Source organism: Pseudophryne corroboree, chromosome 2 (genome assembly GCF_028390025.1).
Source record: "Pseudophryne corroboree isolate aPseCor3 chromosome 2, aPseCor3.hap2, whole genome shotgun sequence".
Classification (NCBI taxonomy): domain Eukaryota; kingdom Metazoa; phylum Chordata; class Amphibia; order Anura; family Myobatrachidae; genus Pseudophryne; species Pseudophryne corroboree.
Window position 1 is genome coordinate 119,404,327 of NC_086445.1, and position 18,958 is coordinate 119,423,284.

General features: G+C 45.9%; 1 protein-coding gene across 2 annotated transcripts in view; it reads right to left on the minus strand.

The window, feature by feature from the left end:
- The window catches only part of MICU2 (mitochondrial calcium uptake 2), a 535,492-nt gene that overhangs the window by 319,349 nt on the left and 197,185 nt on the right, over positions 1-18,958 (minus strand). The window lies entirely within an intron of this gene.

Here is an 18,958-nt window from a genome sequence, read left to right on the forward strand (position 1 = left end):
CTGCTCCGGAATCAAGGAGGGCAATGACGTTCCTGTAACGTTGAGCAATTTGGAGCGACACTGGGAGGTTACAGTCATGAGGAGATGGAGAGGAGATCATTACTCCTAGCCGGCCCTCTCCTTGGCGAGCTAGGATCTGGAGTTTCCCGGACATTTGGGACAGGCATTGATAGTGTGCGACGGAGCTGCACAGTAGAGACAGAGAGACTCAGAGAGACGTCTTCAGCGCTCAGCGGGAGATAGACGGGAACGACTAATTTGCATAGGCTCATCCTTGGATGGAGATGGTTGACGAGGAGGAGGAGCAGAAGCTTTAGGAGTAGATGATCTTCCTCGCTCGGTTGCTCTCTCTCTGAAACGTAGATCAACCTTCGTGCAAAGAGAAATTAGCTCATCCAACTTAGAGGGCAAGTCTCTGGTAGCTAACTCATCCTTGATGCGTTCTGATAAGCCATGCCAGAATGCAGCATACAGGGCCTCGTCGTTCCATGCCAGTTCGGATGCCAGGATTTTAAACTGTATAAGATACTGTCCCACAGTACGTGTTCCCTGGCGTAAACGGAGAATCTCAGATGAAGCAGATGTTATCCGGCCTGGCTCGTCGAAGATGCGCCTGAATGTAGCTACAAAGTCAGTATAGGAGGATAGCAGGGGATCAGACTTCTCCCATAAAGGTGATGCCCAGTCAAGGGCTGAGCCACTGAGAAGGGAGATGATATAGGCAATTTTGGTACGGTCACTGAAGAAATTGCCAGGTAGAAGCTCAAAGTGGATTTCACATTGATTGAGAAATCCCCTGCAGAACCTTGGAGATCCATCAAATTTTGCTGGCGTTGGAAGATGAAGATGTGGACTGGAAATGGGTAAGGTGGGTGGGGTTACAGCTGGTGTTACTGTAGTGGACGCACCGGACGTGCCAGGTCCACGGAGGGTCGTTTGAATCCCATCCAGCCGTGTAGAGAGATCCTGGAGACAGCGGATGATGTGGCCCTGTGCAGCCTCCTGATGTTCAAGTCGGGCTGCCAGTTCTTGCATCGGCCTGGCCGCTTGATCCTGGTCTCCGGCTGGATTCATTAGGTCAGTGCTTACTGTCACAACCGAGGGCCTGAGCTGACGGGAGGCAGCCTCAGTTGTAGGGGCTGGGATGTAACGGAACCTGGGAGGTTGTATCAGACCCCTAGACATGTAAGTAACATGTAGAATAACTGCCCGAAGGCGTGACCACGACAACCAGGATAAAAGTCAATGATGTTTATTATGACAAACTCCGTAACACAGCAGCAGTAAAAGGAAACATAAAAGTCAACAGAGGATAAATACAATTCCTGGGTACTACAGGGTGGCAAGGGCCACAGGCACTGGTAGTGTGAGACAGTTCTTATAATCTTCTAGTTGGAAAGTCCTTACCAGGCCTGACTGTAGCAATGGAGAGAACCCAGGATCTTACCAGCTGATGTTCCAGGAAAGGCTGGGCTGCTGAAGGTAAAACGGCTGCTGTGGATACTGGCTGGAACCAGACTGTTGTTGGCACGGAGTGGATACTGGCTGGAACCAGTTAAATAATAAACGAACTTGAGAGCGATGAAATAATAATGAAGTTTGGAGTTTGAGAGCGGTGAAATAATAATACCGGTGGAGAGTGGTAAACTGCAGAAAAGGACACCGGCCCTTTAAGAGAAGCTATACACTGCTGGAAGCTGGGCTGGAAGCAGGTGATTGTTTGAGAGCGGTGAAATAATAATACCGGTGGAGAGTGGTAAACTGCAGAAAAGGACACCGGCCCTTTAAGAGAAGCTGTACACTGCTGGAAGCTGGGCTGGAAGCAGGTGATTGTTGTAGCTGGAAACAGGTGAGTCCAGAATGGATCGGAGAGTCAGGCTACACCGCAGATGGAATGCTGGTGCGGGTCTCTATAGCAGAAGTCTGGAGACAGGAGCTGGAACCTGGAAGACAACCACAGGAGAGAGACAAACTGGAACTAGGTTAGACAACCAAAGCACTGACGCCTTCCTTGCTCAGGCACAGCATACTTATACCTGCAGCAAGGAAGGGGTTGGCTAGGCAATTATGCAAATCAACAATACAGACAGCAGATTGGTGGAAATAATCAGATGACAAAATCCAAGATGGCTGCGCCCATGCAGACACTTGGAGGGAAGTTTGGTTTGTAATCCATGTGAGAATTGAAACAGTAATGGCGACGCCGGCCACAGGAGACAGGAGACGCCAGACTGACAAGCGCACATTTAACCACGCGGGCACAGCGGAGGCCGCGGCTGATGAAATCACCACTCTGACATTCTGCATGTGGAAACTCAGGAACAGCGGGATCCGGTCCTGGAACGCTGAGCCAGCCTTAGGAGGCATCTGAAGGGTAAGTAATGGCGTCCAGATACCCGGATCGTGACACCCTATATATACAAGCCCTGTTGAGTACTCAACGGCCCTGCACACATTACCCTTAACAATCAGTGTGTTAATAAAAATACATTTAATAAAAGAAAGACACCACATTAGCAAACATTTTAAGCAAGTGTTTCAAAGTATAGCTGGGGGCTGCAGGTAAAGGCTTGGAGGGGTGCATGTTATGCATAAAGGCATTAAACCAGTGGTTCTCAAACGTGGTCCTCAAGGCACCCCAACAGTCGAGGTTTTTACGGATATCCATGCTTAGGTACAGGTGATTTAATTAGTACCTCAGTCAGTTTAAAAACAGACTGGGTTTAGCAGCGTAAAGCAGCTAAACCCGCCAAAGAAATGGGCACAAAGCAAAAAGTGCTGTTTGGGCACCTAAACAGCTGAATTTTCACACATTTCAGCTTGCCACCTACGGGGCTGCGATCCGAAATGTGTCGTCCCACCTCCCCCATGGCTAATCATTCCCAAATGGAGGAATAACTGAATTGCTGTATCGGGCGTTATCTAGTGGCAGCCACAGGTAAAAAACAATTGCATCGTATAACATCACCCCCCCCCCCCCCCCCCCCACATACACACACACACACACACACACACACACACATTCCCTTCCTGTGTTGCAGGTGACCCATGGAGTCAGGTCTGATCATCTTTACCATATATACCAAGAATGAATACAAATAGAACACTAAACTATATTATACAGTATATGGCTGTACATAAAGCTTCCGATTTTATTGGTTTTAATGATACAATACATGTAAGTTCCTATCATGTTTCCAGTTACTGTAGTATGGAGAATGCTGGTACTACATAGATCAATAAAATTAAAAAGATCCCATTCTTAAAATAATACTAGTTTATATATGTCACACATGAGCAAAAATCAATTTCTTTTTTAATATGCACATATGGCCCAGTATAAATTAGCTGCGGAATCGCTAATCACTATGTTTCCAGCAATATGCTCCATTTAGGCCAAATTATCTTTCTGTGGAGAATGTGCCGGACCTCAGTACAGAACAGGTATGGCACTCTGAGCATGTCCCAGACCTTCAAGCACCTCACCAGTAATCTGATCTCTTAGAACCTCATCAGCCATGGACTCCCCTTCTTAGGATTTTAGTAACCCTTGTCTCCTACTTGAAATACTTCTCTTTTATATAAACAGTTAGCATTGCTGTTTTGCAGTGATGGGCCCTGGGTTTGATTCCATCCCGGAGTACTACCTACACTGATTTTATATATTCTCTGTCTTTACATGGGTTTCCTCTGGGTTGTCAGGTTTCCTCTCCTGGTCCAAACAATATGCTCCTAGATTAAATGGTTAATAAACAAACTGGCCCCGGCATGTGATTGGTTGCATTACTGTGACAGGTGAATACAGCGTAAGCTTCACTGGGGCAGAGACTGACGTCTGGAAATACAATCTGGTTGAACAGAGCTGCAAATAATGGTTTCCCCATATACGGGATAATTATAATGGTACAACATGTTCTGTGGTGTAACACAAATAGGATGGCCAATTGAGCAGTCTGCTGTGATAATATATGGTGATGGGGCCCTGCGCATTAGGGCTTCCAATCTAAAGACACAATGGTTGTCTTGTACTAATATGGCAAATGGAAAACAAAGTTTACAGCAGGAAGCATGACTGCGGAAGAGCGATGCAGTCAATACTCAATGCTGACATTGATGAAATGTCAATACTGAACATGTCAGCATTTGAAGAAAATGTGGACGTTGACTTTCTGCAGGAAGCAAGGTTTATGGTTAAGCAGAGGCAGCAAAGGGTTATGGTTAAGGGAAGGGATAAGGTTAGGCTACAGGAGGAGGGATAGGGTTAGGCACTAGAGGGAGGTTTAGGGTTAGGCTGCGGCAGCAAAGGGTTATGGTTAAGGGAAGGGATAAGGTTAGGCTACAGGAGGGGAGGGATACGGTTGGGCTACAGTCGGGGAGGGATAAGGTTAGTCTACAGTCGGGGAGGGTTAAGGTTAGGCTACAGGAGGAGAGGGTTAAGGTTAGGCTACAGGAGGAGAGGGTTAAGGTTAGGCTACAGAAGGAGAGGGCTAAGGTTAGGCTACAGAAGGAGAGGGTTAAGGTTAGGCTACAGAAGGAGAGGGTTAAGGTTAGGCTACAGAAGGAGAGGGTTAAGGTTAGGCTACAGGAGGAGAGGGTTAAGGTTAGGCTACAGGAGGAGAGGGTTAAGGTTAGGCTACAGAAGGAGAGGGTTAAGGTTAGGCTACAGAAGGAGAGGGTTAAGGTTAGGCTACAGGAGGAGGATAGGGTTAGGCACTAGGGGGGAGGGATAGGGTTAGTCACTAGGCGGAGGGATAGGGTTAGTCACTAGGCGGAGGGATAGGGTTAGGCACTAGGCGGAGGGATAGGGTTAGGCACTAGGGGGAGGGAAAAGGTTAGGCACTAGAGGGAGGTTTAGGGTTAGGCTGCGGCAGCAAAGGGTTATGGTTAGGGGAAGGGATAAGGTTAGGCTACAGGAGGGGAGGGATAAGGTTAGCCTACAGTAGGGGAGGGATACGGTTGGGCTACAGTCGGGGAGGGATAAGGTTAGGCTACAGTCGGGGAGGGTTAAGGTTAGGCTACAGTTGGAGAGGGTTAAGGTTAGGCTACAGGAGGAGAGGGTTAAGGTTAGGCTACAGGAGGAGAGGGTTAAGGTTAGGCTACAGTTGGAGAGGGTTAAGGTTAGGCTACAGAAGGAGAGGGTTAAGGTTAGGCTACAGGGGGAGGGATAGGGTTAGGCACTAGGGGGAGGGATAGGTTGCGTTAGGGAAGGTTAGGGATACTCACCACCAGAATCACTGCAGGATGCACCAGAAGTCATCATAATGTCACTGTTGGACTCACCGTACCAGGTAAAAGGCCGCTAGGCCACCAGGAGCGTTTTGTTTGCAATCTAATCTGCATACATTTAATCAGTATCGACATGATGATTATTGTTGTGGACAATGCCAACATGCTGCATGTTCACATGATAAATGTCGACAATATAACGTGCCACACCTATGTAAGCTACTTGTGTAAAATGGGTGGGCCGACACAAGTGGGGCACCTGGGTATGTATTTGGGAGAACCCCTGAGTGTCATTTATGCTATATAGTCTACTTAGGTCTCCTGAATGTCAAATATGCTATACATTCAATTCAGTTCTAAGGATAATAGCCCACCGATATCCAGGGTGGCGGCTATAAAAAAATAAAACCAAAGTCACGTACCACTGGTAACAAGCAACAGGTAGGCTTTGCTTAATGATGCATCTAGAGCTCACACAAATGTTAGCATAGAGCATAGAGCAATGCTTAACAGCTACAGGCAAACCCTGCACATACTGTACTAATTGCTGCGGATACACTATCTCCTCGCAGACTAGGTGCACTTCATTTGCGGATGCCTCAAGTGGATCCTACTGTATAAAAGAAAACTGGCTTTGAAGATGATTACACTTCAGATTCATAATCGAGGATAAATTTGTATATCATTAACAAATCTCATCTCTGAGAAAGAACTTGGTGAGAAACAGCGTTAGGTATGTTAAGTCAATGACCCAACTAAATTGGCCAGTGTTAATGGCCCACGCTGAAAATAGAGAAGTGATTTAACAAGCGCTGTGGTATTGCTTTGATCATTTAACATCATTACCTCCAGCTACTAAATCTCTTAAGTTATGCAGCACTTTATCTATTAGTTCTGCTAGAGATAAAACTGCTGGGGCTGCAGAGCCTTGCAGTATTCTTCCAGTCTTTACAACTGCCAGTAAATGAATTTGGATAGTATTTATTTAAACAAAAAACCCCATGAAAACTACAGAAGGCCGGGCACAACTGAGGCCACACAGCTGGGCAGCTTCCGTTAGAACACAGGCTGAAGGAGGAAGAGAAAGAAGTAGCTGATGCATTGCCTCCATAATGGATCTGATTACTAATGGTCTCCTGGCTGTATTAGCCGGTGGCAACTCACGGGCCTTCAGAGGAAGCAGGTTTAATTGTTCTGACATTTATTGTTACGTTTGGCTTTTGGAGAGGGGAGGGGGAGTGGAGGATTTATGCAACGTATCCTAGTTTATCAAACATCAAAGAATCGGATATATTAACATCAGTAACCACCACCAAATAGATAAAAGTTAATTGCCTGTCTCTCTATATTGACACGGCCATTTACTAGGCTAAAAGGCACAGCAATGAAGGGGAAATTAAATATCCTACAGGGGGAAAGAAAATGAGCCACATCTAGCAAGACGTCAATATAGAAATTACAGGTCTAAAATACACAAAGGAAAAAGTGTTGTGTCAAACAGTGGAAAGATAGCAGTATACCCCAGCGATGCACGGGCACTGCATGTAACACAGGAATAAACGTCATGGAGTTTATCATTCTATTTACATGATATAATTACACTTCCTGCTATCGAGTCCTCATGATATAAAGCCAGCATCACAAGGGTTTGTTTGATTACATCAAACTGTAATGTGACAAAGCGAGCAAGTTAAAGACTAAATTCCATTTGAGATGATGCCACCTATTATCATTTATTGATGGAAAATACAAACCCACATACTAGGGAGCATTGTATCAGAAGCACTATAAATTTTTGGAGCGTGGGATCAAACCGATGCCCCAGGTAGAAACTCACAAAAAAATGGGGGAGATGATACAAACTACATACAGACAGGGCCCTGGTTAGAATCATATTAAAATCTAATTTTATATATATATATATATATATATATATATATATATATATATATATATATATATATAATAAGATTTTACTTACCGATAAATCTATTTCTCGTAGTCTGTAGTGGATGCTGGGGACTCCGTCAGGACCATGGGGATCTAAACCCAGTTAACAGTATGACAAACGTAGGAGCCTCTGAACAGACGGCTCACAACAATAACAACCCGATTTTTTTTGTAACAATAACTATGTACAAGTATTGCAGACAATCCGCACTTGGGATGGGCGCCCAGCATCCACTACGGACTACGAGAAATAGATTTATCGGTAAGTAAAATCTTATTTTCTCTGACGTCCTAAGTGGATGCTGGGGACTCCGTCAGGACCATGGGGATTATACCAAAGCTCCCAAACGGGCGGGAGAGTGCGGATGACTCTGCAGCACCGAGTGAGAGAACTCCAGGTCCTCCTCAGCCAGGGTGTGCCCCTGACCAAGTAGCAGCTCGGCAAAGTTGTAAAGCCGAGACCCCTCGGGCAGTCGCCCAAGATGAGCCCACCTTCCTTGTGGAATGGGCATTTATATATTTTGGCTGTGGCAGTCCTGCCACAGAATGTGCAAGCTGAATTGTACTACACATTCAACTAGCAATCGTCTGCTTAGAAGCAAGAGCACCCAGTTTTTTTTTTTGTTTTTTTTTTGGGTGCATACAGGATAACAGCAAGTCAGTTTTCCTGACTCCAGCCGTCCTGGAAATCTATATTTTCAGGGCCCTGACAACATCTAGCAACTTGGAGTCCTCCAAGTCTCTAGTAGCCGCAGGTACCACAATAAGCTGGTTCAGATGAAACGCTGACACCACCTTAGGGAGAAACTGGGGACGAGTCCGCAGCTCTGCCCTGTCCGAATGGACAATCAGATATTGGCTTTTGTGAGACAAAGCCGCCAATTCTGACACTCGCCTGGCCGAGGCCAGGGCCAACATCATGGTCACTTTCCATGCGAGATATTTCAAATCCACAGATTTGAGCGGTTTAAACCAACGTGATTTGAGGAATCCCAGGACTACGTTGAGATCCCACAGTGCCACTGGAGGCACAAAAGGGGGTTGTATATGCAGTATTCCCTTGTCAAATTTCTGGACTTCAGGAACTGAAGCCAATTCTTTCTGGAAGAAAATCGACAGGGCCGAAATTTGAACCTTAATGGACCCCAATTTGAGGCCCATAGACACTCCTGTTTGCAGGAATGCAGGAATCGACCGAGTTGAAATTTCTTCGTGGGGCCTTCCTGGCCTCACACCACGCAACATATTTTCGCCACATGTGGTGATAATGTTGTGCGGTCACCTCCTTCCTGGCTTTGACCAGGGTAGGAATGACCTCTTCCGGAATGCCTTTTTTCCCTTAGGATCCGGCGTTCAACCGCCATGCCGTCAAACGCACCCGCGGTAAGTCTTGGAACAGACATGGTACTTGCTGAAGCAAGTCCCTTCTTATCGGCAGAGGCCCTGAGTCCTCTGTGAGCATCTCATGAAGTTCCGGGTACCAAGTCCTTCTTGGCCCATCCGGAGCCACGAGTATAGTTCTTACTCCTCTACGTCTTATAATTCTCAGTACCTTTGGTATGAGAAGCAGAGGAGGGAACACATACACCGACTGGTACACCCATGGTGTTACCAGAACGTCCACAGCTATTTCCTGAGGGTCTCTTGACCTGGCGCAATACCTGTCCAGTTTTTTGTTCAGGCGGGACGCCATCATGTCCACCTTTGGTCTTTCCCAACGGTGCACAATCATGTGGAAACAACTTCTCGATGAAGTCCCCACTCTCCCGGGTGGAGGTCGTGCTGAGGAAGTCTGCTTCCCAGTTGTCCACTCCCGGAATGAAAACTGCCGACAGTGCTATCACATGATTTTCCGCCCAGCGAAGAATCCTTGCAGTTTCTGCCATTGTCCTCCTGCTTCTTGTGCCGCCCTGTCTGTTTACGTGGGCGACTGCCGTGATGTTGTCCCACTGGATCAATACCGGCTGACCTTGAAGCAGAGGTCTTGCTAAGCTTAGAGCATTGTAAATTGCTCTTAGCTCCAGTATATTTATGCGGAGAGAAGTCCCCAGACTTGATCACACTCCCTGGAAATTTTTTCTCTGTGTGACTGCTCCCCAGCCTTTCAAGCTGGAATCCGTGGTCACCAGGACCCAGTCCTGAATGCATAACTGTGGCACTTTAGTAGATGAGCACTCTGCAGCCACCACAGAAGAGACACCCTTGTCCTTGGAGACAGGTTATCCGCTGATGCATCTGAAGATGCTATCCGGACCATTTGTCCAGCAGATCCCACTGAAAAGTTCTTGCGTGAAATCTGCCGAATGGAATCGCTTCGTAAGAAGCCACCATTTTTCCCAGGACCCTTGTGCAATGATGCACTGACACTTTTCCTGGTTTTTGGAGGTTCCTGACTAGCTCGGATAACTCCCTGGCTTTCTCCTCCGGGAGAAACACCTTTTTCTGGACTGTGTCCAGAATCATCCCTAGGGACAGCAGACGTGTCGTCGGAGACAGCTGCGATTTTGGAATATTTAGAATCCACCCGTGCTGTCGTAGAACTACTTGAGTTAGTGCTACTCCGACCTCCAACTGTTCTCTGGACCTTGCCCTTATCAGGAGATCGTCCAAGTAAGGGATAATTAAGACGCCTTTTCTTTGTAGAAGAATCATCATTTCGGCCATTACCTTGGTAAAGACCCGGGGTGCCGTGGACAATCCAAACGGCAGCGTCTGAAACTGATAATGACAGTTTTGTACCACGAACCTGAGGTACCCTTTGTGAGAAGGGCAATTTTGGACATGGAGGAAAGCATCCTTGATGTCCAGGGACACCATATAGTCCCCTTCTTCCTGGTTCGCTATCACTGCTCTGAGTGACTCCATTTAGAATAGGTCTCACCGAGCCGTCTGGCTTCAGTACCACAATATAGTGTGGAATAATACCCCTTTACTTGTTGTAGGAGGGGTACTTTGATTATCACCTGCTGGGAATACAGCTTGTGAATTGTTTCCAATACTGCCTCCCTGTCGGAGGTAGACGTTGGTAAAGCAAACTTCAGGAACCTGCGAGGGGGAGACGTCTCGAATTTCCAATCTGTACCCCTGGGATACTACTTGTAGGATCCAGGGGTCCACTTGCGAGTGAGCCCACTGCGTGCTGAAACTCTTGAGACGACCCCCCACCGCACCTGTTTGTACGGCCCCAGCGTCATGCTGAGGACTTGGCAGAAGCGGTGGAAGGCTTCTGTTCCTGGGAATGGGCTGCCTGCTGCAGTCTTCTTCCCTTACCTCTATCCCTGGGCAGATATTATGGGGACGAAAGGACTGAGGCTGAAAAGACTATGTCTTTTTCTGCTGAGATGTGACTCGGGGTAAAAAAAAAATGGATTTTCTAGCTGTTGCCGTGGCCACCAGGTCCGATGGACCGACCCCAAATAACTCCTCCCCTTTATACGGCAATACTTCCATGTGCCGTTTGGAATCTGCATCACCTGACCACTGTCGTGTCCAGAAACATCGTCTGGCAGATATGGACATCGCACTTACTCTTGATGCCAGAGTTTCGCATATATAGAAATGCATCTTTTAAATGCTCTATAGTCAATAAAATACTGTCCCTGTCAAGGGTATCAATATTTCCAGTCAGGGAATCCGACCAAGCCACCCCAGCGCTGCCCATCCAGGCTGAGGCGATCGCTGGTCGCAGTATAACACCAGTATGTGTGTATATACTTTTTAGGATATTTTCCAACCTCCTATCAGTTGGCTCCTTGAGGGCGTCCGTATCTGGAGACGGTAACGCCACTTGTTTTTATAAGCGTGTGAGCGCCTTATCCACCCTAAGGTGTGTTTCCCAATGCGCCATAACTTCTGGCGGGAAAAGGTATACCGCCAATAATTTTCTATCGGGGGAAACCCACGCATCATCACACACTTCATTTAATTTATCTGATTCAGGAAAAACCACATGTAGTTTTTTCACACTCCACATAATACCCTTTTTTGTGGTACTTGTAGTATCAGAAATATGTAACATCTCCTTCATTGCCCTTAACAAGTAACGTGTGGCCCTAAAGGAAAATACGTTTGTTTCTTCACCGTCGACACTGGAGTCAGTGTCCGTGTCTGTGTCGACCGACTGAGGTAAAAGGACGTTTTAACGCCCCTGACGGTGTTTTAGACGCCTGGACAGGTACTAATTGGTTTGCCGGCCGTCTCATGTCGTCAACCGACCTTGCAGCGTGTTGACATTATCACGTAATTCCTTAAATAAGCCATCCATTCCGGTGTCGACTCCCTAGAGAGTGACATCACCATTACCGGCAATTGCTCCGCCTCCTCACCAACATCGTCCTCATACATGTCGACACACAAGTACCGACACACAGCACACACACAGGGAATGCTCTGATAGAGGACAGGACCCCACTAGCCCTTTGGGGAGACAGAGGGAGAGTTTGCCAGCACACACCAAAAACGCTATATTATACAGGGACAACCTTTATATAAGTGTTTTTCCCTTATAGCATTTTAATATATATATACATATCGCCAAATAAGTGCCCCCCCTCTCTGTTTTAACCCTGTTTCTGTAGTGCAGTGCAGGGGAGAGCCTGGGAGCCTTCCCACCAGCATTTCTGTGAGGGAAAATGGCGCTGTGTGCTGAGGAGAATAGGCCCCGCCCCCTTTTCGGCGGGCTTCTTCTCCCGTTTTTCTGAGACCTGGCAGGGGTTAAATACATCCATATAGCCTCCAGGGGCTATATGTGATGTATTTTTAGCCAGAATAAGGTATTATACATTGCTGCCCAGGGCGCCCTCAGCAACGCCCTGCACCCTCCGTGACCGTTGGTGTGAAGTGTGTGACAACAATGGCGCACAGCTGCAGTGCTGTGCGCTACCTTCATGAAGACTGAAAAGCCTTCTGCCGCCGGTTTCTGGACCTTCAATCTTCAGCATCTGCAAGGGGGGTCGGCGGCGCGGCTCCGGGACGAACCCCAGGGTGAGACCTGTGTTCCGACTCCCTCTGGAGCTAATGGTGTCCAGTAGCCTAAGAAGCCAATCCATCCTGCACGCAGGTGAGTTGAACTTCTCTCCCCTAAGTCCCTCGATGCAGTGAGCCTGTTGCCAGCAGGACTCACTGAAAATAAGAAACCTAAAAACTTTTTCTAAGCAGCTCCTTAAGAGAGCCACCTAGATTGCACCCTGCTCGGACGGGCACAAAAACCTAACTGAGGCTTGGAGGAGGGTCATGGGGGGAGGAGCCAGTACACACCACCTGATCCTAAAGCTTTAGTTTTGTGCCCTGTCTCCTGCGGAGCCGCTGATCCCCATGGTCCTGACGGAGTCCCCAGCATCCACTTAGGACGTCAGAGAAATATATATATATATACATATATATAAACATACATATACACACATTTTTATTATTTTGTTTTTGTTCTTTTTTACCGTTTAAAACTATTTTTTTTTTTAAAACATCAAAATTGAGGATTTTCAAATGACCTAATGAGGCAAAAAACAGCTATTTCACTCTGATTCGGTGTAGTTTTATTAACAAATCTGCATGTTAGTACAATTATATTGAATTAGGTTGAAATAGCTATTGATGTAATTTGAAAAAAAAAAACATTTCTATTTGTACAATTTTAGGAGACACTTTCATATAAAAAAAAATATATAAAAAAATTGCCAGCAAAGTGGTTAATATTTATTGAAACAGTACACAAAAAGGGTGTCACAATCTTAAGTGCCTGAAACCACCAGTATGCATCAGTACGTTACATTCAATAGATTTTTAGGAGTGTCAATACACTGAACACATCAAATCCTCATGTCTCTAATGTCACTTTAGCCACCTTGTCCATAACTCGAGTAGCTCCATAGATGGAGCAACATCTGCAGCGCACCACACCTTATTTACTATCAGTCATAAACAATCGATGACCTATAGGCAGAGCTGTAATTTCAAGAATTTATGAATCCTCTACTATGGAATGAAAGTTACTGTAAAATTGTGCAAACTTCCGAGTCTATTTACAGCCCAGGTGTATGCAGACGTTACATTTTATCTCAGCTCTTGCAGAATCTGTGCATCCTGTGAGATCTTCAAATGGTATTTAATGCTATATCACAGGTCCAACAGCCTTGAGCTTTAAATTCTTTTACTATGCTATGCAGGAGGAAAAATGGTTATTCTACTTATCCCCCGCGCAGTTAGATGGGACCAGTTTAGCTAGCAGTGAAGGAGGATGTGCTACCATCTGGTGAAAGTTGATTCAAGTGTGATTCATACTATAATTAATATTTTGCATGGTTACTTCAATGCTCTGAGGATTTCTGTACTTTTAAAATAAATCCTAATAAAATAGAAAACAAAATGCTTATGATATATCAAAGACTCAAAGCCAAATACATTAATAATATATTTTTTATAACTTAAGATACAAGTAGATACACACACACTAACAATAGGTAGAGCTAACCCTCAAGTACTCCCAACAGGCCTTGTTTTCTGAATTTCTTGACTCGTTCACAGGTGACTTCATCTACTTTGCAGGGTCAGTACTTATCCCACCTTTTTCTACAGATGGCAATCCTAAAAACATGACCTGTTGAGGATACTTGAGGACTTGAGTTGAGAACTGCTTTAGTGCATACACAAGTTGTATACAGGCATTAAAATAATGTGGTAATATAGTAAAATACTTCCCATTTATAAAAAGTGGCTGCCGAGTCTTGATACAGTACCTCTGTTGTGAGTGAGAGGTTAACAAAAAATGAAACGCACTTTCTATTGTAATAAGCGCATATAAAAATGAACGCGTTATAACTTCGGTCCTTCACACTTATCTTTGCCTTGAACAGATTCCAATCTACCAGTGAAAGCACATACATACTAGATGAGAAAATAAAAGATCTCGCTCAGAAGGGCCATTCTGAGCGAGATCTTTTACAATCTCGTCTAGTGTGTACACTCAATGTCATTAACCATGCACGCTCCCACTCATCGTTAACGACCCCCTCCCTCGTCTGAACATGTACAGACGAGGGAGGTGCTCGTTAACGATAGCCATGCTGCAGCATGGGCATCGTTCCCCTCCGCCGCCCCCTTCCCCGCTGGCATCGACAAGTGTGTATGCACATGCCGACACCCCGCCGCTGCCAGTATCCGTGTTGGTGGGGGTCGTTTAAAGGGCCCTACACACTCGGCGACTTGCGGCCGAGGTGCCCAACGGGTGATACGGCAGACCCGCCACAGGAGCGGCTGACGTGGGGAGTGAACTTTTTTTTTTCACTCCCCACGTCATCCGGCCCCATTCCCTTACACGGAGGTTGTCCGTATCGATCTGCATGTTCAAACGGCGGGAGACCATCGATGAACGAGCGCGGGGAGGCGCATGGTTCATCGCTGAAGCATCCATACTGAAAGATATGAACGATTTATCGTTCATTTTTTTCATAGAAATCGACCAGTGTGTAGGGCCTGTGTATGGGCCTTGAAGCTATCAAAAACAAGAACATATAGTACTTAATTAACTATAACTCCCACTTTAATATTTACGCATAACATGGGGAGGAGCAGGCGACAGACACTGAGGTGACCCAGCATATGACTGGTCCAGTTACGACTACAATTATAATTCAATTAAGAATTTTTTTTTACTTTTCATATAACGTGTAAAAAAGGAATAGCATGAAAAGTAAACAGTGATCCCTGTTAGTATCTCCGACACCTAGACATGCAGTATATAGTAGCTGCAGCTGGAATGCGCATTTCTATACACTCTCACATACCTTGTATTCTGACACTGATTGATCCTCCAGATTTACCATTAATTTGTCTACACTGGTCTGACTGGTAATCCAGTAATGCAAACAGTTCCTGGGAATTTCCAGAAAGTCTGCATACTACGTTACTATGGGTTGAAAATAATCTATGAAAGGGCTTTGTCAATTATAACGCAGTCATCTGGCAAGTGACTAGACTTGTCCTTTAGTCCCAGTATTAGATATACCCGGCAATAAGAACATATACAGTTTAAGTTATGAGCTGACTCAAAGACTAGAGAGAAACGTTATTACTCTAGATAAAAATAACTAATATAGGGCATAGTCTGATCAAGCAGAATCAGAGTCCGCTTTGGCTTTTTGTGTTTTTCATAAAACGCCAGTGAATGCACACAGCACAGGGAACATTCCTTTCAAGAACTACATATCTATTTGAGGCGCACCTGTTGTCTATATATAGGGGAGGCAGCCATGTTGGGCAGTCAGGAATCTTTCCAATGCAGTCTACCAATTCACTAGGGACCAGGGCCAATAACTTAGTATGCTGCAAAACACTTATTAAGTAGTAAACTGGAACCGTGGGTTCTAATATTACCAGTGGGCTATCTAAGTGGAGTATGTATGTTCTCCTTGTGTTTCCATGGGATTCCGCTGCAGGCTATAGACATAATGAAGTGTGTTTTATTATATACAGTACATGCTTTCAGTAGTCCAGGCATTCTGAACCTCAGTCCTCAAGGCACACTAACAGGTTTTAGTGCTATCCATGCTTGAGCACAGGTGAATTAATTAGTACCGTAGTTATTTTGATTTAACCATCTATGCCGAAACCTGGAAATCACTAAACCCTGCACTATTAGTGTGCATTGAGGACCGAGGTTGGGAACACCAGAAGCATAGTTATGATAGATAGACAGATAGATAGACAGATAGATTCTTTTTGGACATATAGTCATGTCCCTAATGTACAGTAATTAGCATATTTCACTATAACACCACGTAAGGGGAAAAAAAAAAAAAAAGGCCTTACCATACAAACAGACCACCCACAAGCCTATTTTTCCTGCTTAAATATCAGGGTTTTACCAAACTAAAGGATCATAAAATAAGAATTTACTTACCGATAATTCTATTTCTCGGAGTCCGTAGTGGATGCTGGGGTTCCTGAAAGGACCATGGGGAATAGCGGCTCCGCAGGAGACAGGGCACAAAAAAGTAAAGCTTTTACCAGATCAGGTGGTGTGCACTGGCTCCTCCCCCTATGACCCTCCTCCAGACTCCAGTTAGGTACTGTGCCCGGACGAGCGTACACAATAAGGGAGGCAATTTGAATCCCGGGTAAGACTCATACCAGCCACACCAATCACACCGTACAACTTGTGATCTAAACCCAGTTAACAGTATGATAACAGAAAGAGCCTCTTAAAGATGGCTCCTTAACAATATAACCCGAATTTGTTAACAATAACTATGTACAGTATTGCAGATAATCCGCACTTGGGATGGGCGCCCAGCATCCACTACGGACTCCGAGAAATAGAATTATCGGTAAGTAAATTCTTATTTTCTCTATCGTCCTAAGTGGATGCTGGGGTTCCTGAAAGGACCATGGGGATTATACCAAAGCTCCCAAACGGGCGGGAGAGTGCGGATGACTCTGCAGCACCGAATGAGAGAATTCCAAGTCCTCTTTTGCCAGGGTATCAAATTTGTAGAATTTTACAAACGTGTTTTCCCCCGACCACGTAGCTGCTCGGCAGAAATGTAATGCCGAGACCCCTCGGGCAGCCGCCCAAGATGAGCCCACCTTCCTTGTGGAATGGGCCTTAACAGATTTAGGCTGTGGCAGGCCTGCCACAGAATGAGCAAGTTGAATTGTGTTACAAATCCAACGAGCAATCGTCTGCTTAGAAGCAGGGGCACCCAACTTGTTGGGTGCATATAGTATCAACAGCGAGTCAGATTTTCTGACTTCAGCCGTCCTTGAAATGTATATTTTTTAAGGCTCTGACAACGTCCAACAACTTGGAGTCCTCCAAGTCGCCAGTGGCCGCAGGCACCACAATAGGTTGGTTCAGGTGAAACGCTGATACCACCTTAGGGAGAAAATGCGGACGAGTCCTCAGTTCTGCCCTATCCGAATGGAAGATTAGATAAGGGCTTGTAAAAGATAAAGCCGCCAATTCAGATACTTTCCTGGCGGAAGCCAGGGCCAGTAACATAGTCACTTTCCATGTGAGATATTTAAAATCCACCTTTTTCAATGGTTCAAACCAATGGGATTTGAGGAAATCTAAAACTACATTTAGATCCCACGGTGCCACCGGAGGCACCACAGGAGGCTGTATATGCAGTACTCCTTTAACAAAAGTCTGTACCTCAGGAACTGAGGCCAATTCTTTTTGGAAGAATATTGACAGGGCCGAAATTTGAACCTTAATAGATCTCAATTTGAGACCCATAGACAATCCTGATTGTAGGAAATGTAGGAAACGACCCAGTTGAAATTCCTCCGTCGGAACACTCCGATCCTCGCACCACGCAACATATTTTCGCCAAATGCGGTGATAATGTTTCGCGGTGACTTCCTTCCTTGCCTTAATCAAGGTAGGAATGACTTCTTCTGGAATGCCTTTCCCTTTTAGGATCTGGCGTTCAACCGCCATGCCGTCAAACGCAGCCGCGGTAAGTCTTGAAAGAGACAGGGACCCTGTTGTAGCAGGTCCCTTCTCAGAAGTAGAGGGCACGGGTCGTCCGTGACCAACTCTTGAAGTTCCGGGTACCAAGTCCTTCTTGGCCAATCCGGAGCCACTAGTATTGTTCTTACTCCTCTTCACCGTATAATCTTCAATACCTTTGGTATGAGAGGCAGAGGAGGAAACACATATACTGATTTGTACACCCAAGGTGTTACCAGTGCGTCCACAGCTATTGCCTGTGGATCTCTTGACCTGGCGCAATACTTGTCCAGTTTCTTGTTGAGGCGAGACGCCATCATGTCTACCATTGGTCTTTCCCAACAGTTTATTAGCATGTGGAAGACTTCTGGATGAAGACCCCCCTCTCCCGGGTGAATATCGTGTCTGCTGAGGAAGTCTGCTTCCCAGTTGTCCACGCCCGGGAAGAACACTGCTGACAGTGCTATTACGTGATTCTCCGCCCAGCGAAGAATCTTGGCAGCTTCTGCCATTGCACTCCTGCTTCTTGTGCCGCCCTGTCTGTTTACATGGGCGACCGCCGTGATGTTGTCCGACTGAATCAACACCGGTTTTCCTTGCAGGAGTGGTTCCGCCTGGCTTAGAGCATTTTAGATTGCTCTTAGTACCAGAATGTTTATGTGAAGAGACTTTTCCAAGTTCGTCCATACCCCCTGGAAGTTTCTTCCTTGTGTGACTGCTCCCCAACCTCTCAGGCTGGCGTCCGTGGTCACCAGGATCAAATCCTGTATGCCGAATCTGCGGCCCTCCAATAGATGAGCCTTTTGCAACCACCACAGAAGATATACCCTTGTCCTTGGCGACAGGGTTATTCGCAGGTGCATCTGAGGATGCGACCCTGACCATTTGTCCAACAGATCCCTTTGGAAAATTCTTGCATGGAATCTGCCGAATGGAATTGCTTCGTAAAAAGCCACCATTTTTCCCAGGACTCTTGTGCATTGATGTACAGACACCTTTCCTGGTTTTAGGAGGTTCCTGACAGGTCGGATAACTCCTTGGCTTTTTCCTCGGGAAGAAAAACCTTTTTCTGAACCGTGTCCAGAATCATCCCTAGGAACAGCAGACGTATCGTCGGAAAACAGCTGCGATTCTTGGAATATTTAGAATCCAGTCGTGCCGTCGAAGAACTACTTTAGATAGTGCTCTTCCGACCTCCAACTGTTCTCTGGAACTTGCCCTTTTTAGGTCGTGCAAGTAAGGGATAATTTAGATGCCTTTTTTTCTTTGAAGAAACATCTTTTCGGCCATTACCTTGGTAAAAAGGCCCGGGGTGCCGTGGATAATTCAAAC